The sequence below is a fragment of the Aristolochia californica genome, unplaced genomic scaffold (assembly GCF_029961685.1).
Source record: "Aristolochia californica isolate CCGP_79_NKW_82.1479 unplaced genomic scaffold, dmAriCali1.0.hap1 SCAF_16, whole genome shotgun sequence".
In the NCBI taxonomy this organism is placed as follows: Eukaryota; Viridiplantae; Streptophyta; class Magnoliopsida; order Piperales; family Aristolochiaceae; genus Aristolochia; species Aristolochia californica.
In genome coordinates, this window is record NW_027181837.1 from 11685200 (window position 1) to 11693317 (window position 8118).

At 42.9% G+C, this 8118-nt stretch overlaps 1 pseudogene; it reads right to left on the reverse strand.

Annotated features, from left to right (window-relative positions):
• Nucleotides 1-4530: 4530 nt before the first annotated feature.
• LOC137952586 (calnexin homolog pseudogene) lies at nt 4531-5977 on the reverse strand (annotated as a pseudogene).
• Nucleotides 5978-8118: the final 2141 nt, after the last annotated feature.

Here is an 8118-nt window from a genome sequence, read left to right on the forward strand (position 1 = left end):
ACAGCCCAGTAAGAGCACCTGACTCCCGGCCAAATCAAAGCTCATGGTTAAAGCCGAAAAGTCCCACAGAATGGTCCCCAACGTTTGTAACTATTTAATACCTAATACCATATCAAATCCCGCCAGGGGAATAACAAAAAATTCAGCATTAAACGAAGTAGAGCCAATGGAAAAAGTTACCGCCTACTAATCCCATAGCTAGGGACCTTGTCGCCATTGGCCACTAAGACGGTGGCTGTCGGATGAGGGTGTATCTGAAGCTGGAGGTGTTGTGCGGCTGTCAAACTCAAAACATTGTGTGTACTCCCCGAGTCGACTAGTCCCACCAATTCTCGGTCAATGACATGAGCTCGGACTTGCATTGTGTTGCCACGTGGAGGATGTGTTCCTCTCACCCGTCCAACCCGGCTTACGTTGCTGCAACTGTTGTCACTGTTCCATTGCTCGGGCCATATTCATTGCATGAGCTAAATCCATAGGCATAAGGAGTTCTACCTCTAGCCGTAAATACTCATTGAGACCCGCTGTGAATAGGAAGACCTGTTGGTCAACCAATACCCTCTCACCAGCACGCGCCAAATTTTTTGGGAACAGTTTTTGATATTGTTCCACCGAACCAGTTTTTTGCAATAGGACTAACTCCCCCGGGGGTTGCTGTTGGCGAGAGGGCCAAATCTAACTGTGCATAGATTTTTAAATTCTCCCCAAGTCATCCCTGGTCTCTCTTTTTCTACTTGAGTAACCTATAACATGGCTACATCTGTCATATGGAACGAGGCTAGTTGCACCTTATCCCATTCAGTAGTCCCTTGGTTCAAAAAAAAACTTTCACATCTATGCAACCAAATTGAGGGATCAACTGAACCATTGAAAGGGAAACTCTAACTTGGTGTACCTTGGAACTGTGCCTCCATGCTGGGGTCCTTGGACAACATTGTGCCCAGTACACTGCTCCCCTCTTCTGTGATATGGTTGAGCAACCTCTCTCACCTCTGGGCTCTGATATCTCTCTGTCCTCAGCTCAGTTAGCATGCTGATGACTCGGCTCATCTCTTCTTCCAAACCAAAAACCTTCCCCAACACTGGTTGTGCTGTTTCAAGACTATCTTCTATCTTTTGTATCATGATTTGGATTTCTTCATTACTGAGAGTATCCCCCATGTTACCCTGCTCTGATACCATGTTGTTACGGTCCCGGGTCTTGGATCGAGTTACACGATATGGAACTTGAGACTCCAGCACTCAGAATTTAAGCTCACTTCACGTCAAGGGTCTATATGTGAGTCTTTCTCTTGACCAGTGCTCGGCCAGGAGGAAACTCCTCTTTTGATGGTCCTAACGAGTTGTTGTGAAAGGTAGGATACCCCACAGAAATGCTGAGCTTACTAGAGTAAGCTGCTCTCTTTTCTTGATCACAACAAAGAGGGTTTGGCCCTCTTTGTTGCTGCTCTAGCTAAGATTGCAATCATTCTTTCTGAGTTAACTTAAAACACGAATTTGGAATAGATTATTACCTCTTCTTTGTTGCTGTGATCAGCTCCCACGTTGCACCAGGACTGCTCAAGGTTTGAGGATGAAGATCTTCACTTTTCTGCTCGATAAGGGAGGAATTGAGGCCTCTCTTGCTGCTGCTACCGAGAAAGAGGAAAGACTTTCTCTTTGGGCTCTGAAAAGAGGCAGGAAGCTCCCCTTCTTACTTGGAATGATGGTGATGGAAGATGGATGAAGATGGATGGCAATGGAGGGTGGATATGTTGGATTTTTGGAGTAAACCCTAAACTCGAGATCAAGAGGTGATCTCAGCCTGTTTACACTAGGTTATTTTAAAATCTCAAAGTTTACCTATTTCATTCATTCATTCCTTTAAATAGATCACGTCATGGAGTTTTAGGGTTAGGGTTACAATAATTCCCATAATGCCCCTACATATAAAAGTAATTAGAATTAACTCCTACTTAAAAAAATATAAGAAATAAATCCTACTCGAAGTAATACAAGAAATAAATCCTATTGAGTGAGTTGTTGTTGCCTCCTTCGTTGTGTGACTCGGTGTGCTATTGAGTCCACAACATATGATCGTTGTCATTCCTTGCTGTTGTTCTCATCATCCTCTGTTTTTCTGCCGTCCTGCGTTGGCATCATCTTCAATATCGCCGAAAATACTCTACATCATCCTTTGTTGTCGTTGCGTCGTTGCGAGCTGAAGATTACTAGATCATCGCTGCTGCTTCACTGTTTAATTGCCATCCAAAGTTTTTGTCTAATCGTTGCTGATTTCTCATGATCACTGATTGATCTCAGGAGAAAAATATTGTCGAGTGCTAATTATAACTACTTTCTAGAATCTCCTTCTACAAATAACTTTTGGCAAGGGAAGGAAGATGAAGATATGCTCTGATTTCTAGCATTTGGTTTATTTCTAGAACCAGCAAAACTCATAGACTAGTAACAAATTGCTGAGTTTGTTTCTGCTTATAGTCGTAAAGGGATTCCAGGGATTTTTTTCTCACTACTGCCTCCCCGAGATTGTCTCTGCTGTCAATTCTTGCTCTATTAATCTGGAAGCCGTCTTTCCTTCATTGCCTAATTTCTGCCTCTGCCAGATCGTTATTGGTCATTATACATGCTGCTGATTTGCTGATTGATTTCCAAAAAATCCTCTGATCGGTATCTTGAATTTAGCCTGCCATGAAGAGAGTTCTGCAATCCCACACTGTTCAGGGAAGATACTATTGCCGATGATATTGGGAAGTTTTGTTTGATACTATTATTCAGGAACTTATTGATGATTTCAGCACCTGCATACTTATCTTCATTGCTGGATCACTGCTTTTCGTTTTTAGTTTCTTTTAAGAGAGTCCAAAATCCAGAATTTTTTTTTGAACAACTGCTCTATTAGATGCCGAGAGGAGGACGATAGAGTTGTTGAAGCATTAAATGTTTCCCATAGTTAGGAAACATTTAATCGGCTCACTGGTTATGCCGAGTGACTCAGTTCTGTTCCGCTGGGTTAACCCTGAGAGTTGGGCCAACTCGGACCAAGTCAACCCGATCCGGGTCAACTCAGTGAATCAACTCAGACATGACCCACTTATTTTTTACCTCGGTCTACATGTCCGGGTCCCATGTTTTATACATATTTCTTCCATGACTCGGCTATATTGGTCTACTATTTGACTCGATGTGACTCAACACTTTTTCTCCGGCTGGATTATTATTTTGAAGTATTAACATCTTATTCCTTGGTCAACATATTATTTGGTGTAGACACTCGCATTGGATTATTTCATAGGTCATTTTACATTATTTTGCTTCATATTATATGGGCCCAGGCCCATTTCAGTTGCTGCTATTGTATCTTTTTTTATGAGACATTATTATTGAAGAAGTGGTGGCCTCAATATCCTTTCTCATACCATCCTTTATTTGACTCTCAAAAATACCTTAGGGCCAACCTTTCGAGTGTTGCACCGGTTGAGATTTTAAGTCCATTTATACATTCATATGGGTGTTTTAAGTCCGTCGAGACTTATAAATATACCCATGGGTTTTTTATCGTCGTCTTGTGAATGACAGACATTACCCACTTATCACTCGTTTCTACCTGTGAGAGTCGGTGCCCGGGTTGGGACACCGTGATGGAAGAGCTTATTACTACATATATTATACCCCCCTTAATTGGCATTAATTACTCCTACCACTTGAGAGTCGTTGTCCTGTGGAGGGACACAGTGATGGAAGAGTTTTATTCCACTTATGAGCATTGTGTATAGACCTACTACCTAGAGAAGATAGGTGTGTGCTCCAACCTACTGGAGTTTGGAGCAATGTCATACGTCTTGGAGTGATTTTACTCTCACTTATCTTATGCCAGTTGGGCCTCATGGAAGAGCCACTAGCGTGAGGGGAAGTGTTGGAAGATATGGAGGACTGCCATTTTATATGAGAAGATCCTATACATCATTTGCAGTGAGCGGGGAGTTCATGATGTTCTCTCACCCCCAGTTTGAGGGGGAGTGTTGGAAGATGGGCCCATGTTACGGTCTCGGATCTGACACATGGATTCGTAGGGAGGAGGAAGTGGAAGACAAAGATCAAGCCAAAGGGAAGCTTGAATACCCTAGAACTCATCAAGGAGAGCCCCAAGCCTGTTTAACCTAAAATTAACCTAAAATCAATGCTTTCTTTCTCTCATTACTCTTACCCATTAAATTGGGTTGATCCTTACAAGGTTTAGGATAAAATATTACAAAAATATCCCTATAAATAAAATATTCCAAAAATACCCATGTGTCTTAAAATTGAAAAAAAATAAAGTAAATGAAGAAAAAAAATTAAAATATTAATGTTATTACGTACATAAAATTACACCCCCCCCCCCCCCCCCCCCCCCTTGCCCTTGCCGACGTTTCCATCCATTTTCAAGTGTCAACCGCGGTATCTGTGTCAGCCCTCTGGACTACAAAACTAGAGCATCCAACCAAAGAAGCATTTTTTTTTTTTGCCTAACATCAAGACTACATAACCAACTCTCCTCAAAATATCGGAACTCCCACTTGTAGTTTTATGTTTCCCTTCTAGACCTCCTTGGTCGTGGGGGTAGCAGCATCTTCCTTCTCATTTTCATCTTCCTTGTCACCACTAGTTCCTTGATTGTCACCTTCAACTTCAGAGCTTTTCATTTCCTTGGCGGTACTCGAGCTGGAGCTCGTTTCTTTCCACCAAAGATAACCCTAAAAATGATTGTTACAAGGACAACAACCACAGAGACCAGAATGCCAATAGTAAGGTTAGGCTGACTCTCTCCCTTCTCAATGACATCAATGATCTTGAACTTATATGCTGCTAAGAAAGGAATATCTGCAATCCGGTAGAGCACATCAAAGACCTTCTTATGAACACCAGAAAGTCCACCAGATGCTGCAACTTCCTCTTCGTGCTGCATTTCCTTCTCCAATTCAAACTTAGGCTTCCATTCAGTCACCCTGACAGATTCTTCAGTCTCCTCATCCCCAGCTATCAAAATATAGTAAAAAAGGACCCCATCCTGCATCGTCCATATCTCAATTCCAATAGTTGCAATGGGCTCAAAGTCAGGTTTATCAAGCCCGAAGTACTCATGGTTAGGAATCTGCCTTGTCTTCTAGATACCCTTACTAGTAGGGTTATCAATCAATGGTGCATGCCATTTACCCTTGTAAACCGGGTTTCTCTTCGTAGGTCTTTTCCACTCACCACAGCAAGGAGCAGACTCAAACTTAGGATTATCAATCTTCGTTGCCTCCCATTCACCATCCTCATCATCATCCCAATCATCGGGCTTCTTAGCTTCAGGGTCGCCAAAATCCTCTGGTTCACCATCCAACCATCCGTCTGGCGGCTCTGCCTTCTCATCTTCAATTTCAATTGGGGCATCTTCATCCCAATTTTCAGGCTTTATAGCTTCAGGATCCGGAATCTTAGCTCTCTGATCCCCATCCTCAGGTTTCTTATCATCTGGATCTTGTATTGTCTTAGGTGGGATAAGTGGAGGCTCAGAATCATTAGCAGATAGAAAATTGGTCTTGTTCTTTTCCTCCCCATCAACAAGAATCCACAATTCATTGTCAGGTTTCAGTATTGCAGTGTAAACATGGGTTAGCTTATCAGATGGAACAGGAGGAGGAAATTTAAGGTGATGTTCAACAAACTCCCCAGTCTCGGGATTGTTATGCTTGAGGATGAAAAGCACCTTGTTAGTGAACCCACATTTATCGGGTCCAAACATGATGGTGTAGGGAGATTCATCATCAAACTCAATGGGTTTCCATCCTGAGGCAACACGAATGCCATCCAATTTGCCTATCTCTCTTCCGATCATATACACATCCAACTGAGCCCGTGGAGGGTGCTGGCCTGGACCATCCCCAACATTAATAACAGGAATACCTGCTGTTGATGCAGCTCTTCTGGCAGCACCACTGTCAAAGTGCCTCATGACAATTATATCAATGTTTCGACATTTCGTATGGTATCTTCAAGTGTTTCTCCTTTTGTTGTTGTAGAAAATTCCCGTGCATTTTCTGTTGTCAAAACTTCTCCACCCAACCTTTTCATGGCCGACTCAAATGACAATCTGGTCCTAGTTGAAGGCTCATAAAAGAGAGTGGCCATGAGATAACCCCTCAAAATTTGATAGTTAGAAGAATTTTTTCTCTATATTTTCCATTTCCCACACCACTTCAAATATTGCATTGTCTCCATTCTTTTCAGAACCAAGAGATGACAAATATGACTTACTATCCCTTGATTTCACCTCCATAATAGGACAAATTAGCAAACTTTCACCATTTTCAACATCATCTTTGCATTCTAGCTCCACACAAAGATTGCCAAATTCAACCTCTGATTCCAAGCTATCACCAGGATTTACAGACGAATTGCTTTTGTTTCACAAAAACGAAGACTAACTTCACCTTCTGTTTTGACATCTTGCTAAAGCGAAGTTGCCCTGTTTTGCCCACTTTGACCCAATTCAATTTCAGGTTCTGCTGCAGGTTTGACATCTTCAACAGAACTAGACGTTATTTCTTCAATATCAACTGAGTCACTGCTAAGAGCAGAAACATGCAGCACTAATTCATCTTTCTCAGCATACCCATCAGTAGTTGTAGCATGAATAGCATAATCATTCAGCAGAATGCATCCTTAGCATTGGATACAACACTGATGCATACTTCTACATTCTCAAAATGAACAAAGCCAAAATATTTGGAATTCCCATCTCCATCTCCCATGACTACAAACATGGGACTCAAAAAATTAAGCCCCACATTTTCAATTTGACAATGAACATACCCACAGGTAATGTGAGCATCAGCAGAACAAAAAATCACCTGAAGGAATTTCTTTAACCTTCCTAGAATTTCCAAAAAATTTACATCCTGAAATTCATACACACAAGCCCGAATTCCCTCAATTGGGTACTGTTTCTCTGCTTCACGGAACAAAGAACCTCCAGGCCAAAAATTCGAGCGGCGTCACTGCTGCTCAGCCCCATGGAGTGCCTTCACCCCCATAGAAAAATCGTTTAGAGAGAAAATTAGATGTCGTTTCAGAATCTTACCCCATAATACGTTGAAGTGGGTTCCCCGCTGGACTCCCAAGAGCTGGATTGAGAGTGAGAGGTGGTGGCCGGAAGTCAAATCTCACCGGAGTGGTTTCCGACGGCACCGCTGGAGCATGCTCTTCCTCTGATGGCGAACAGGAGGACATCGTGGCATCCCCGCTGGAGGATTTTTTGTCACATGGTTCGAGAGGTGCTCTGGCACCCCTTTTCTCCGTCGCCCTTTCTCCCTTTTGCTCTACACCATGCTGACTGCCTGATCGACGGACCCGACGGGAAGATGTTGCGGTTGGGTGCCCGTTGAGATTTTTTTGACGGCGAACAACACCCCTGAGGGGCTTCTTCGCTGGGCAATTTTATTTGCATCGCTTGTGGAATACGTCTGGTTTACCGTGATAAGAGGGCTGTGGAATACCCCTCCGACTTCCAAAAATCATGGTCTCCACCATCTGATTGCAGAAGGACTGAGTCCAAATTCGGATTTGTGTCCTTCTTGGAGATTTCCATGGTTCCCGGTTTCGGACTATAGGTCACACCCAAATCTTCCCCATGGACTTCGGCCGGTAAACATGACGAAAATTTTAATTTTTCTAGCCCGTGGCCTCCACCATCTGATTGCAGAAGGATTGAGTCCAAATTCGGATTTGTGTCCTTCTTGGAGATTTCCATGGTTCCCGGGTTCGGACTTTAGGTCACACCCAAATCTTCCCCATGGACTTCGGCCGGTAAACATGACGAAATTTTTAATTTTTCTGGCCCGTGGCCTGTATTCCCGTCCGAAAGAGCGTCTGCTGCCTCACCTTCTGTGCATTTGATGTGCTCGAAGATTTGAGGTTGTATGACCTTTTCTGCGGCAACGAGTTGCTGCCTTGCATAAAAATTTATAATGGAACCTACACGCCATTCATGTATTCTTTTCAATTCATCGTGTCATTCACGTATCTCTTCTGCTTCTATTCTTTCCAATTCATCATGCCTATCACATCTTTCTTCCTCTTCTTTGCGTAGGGCCA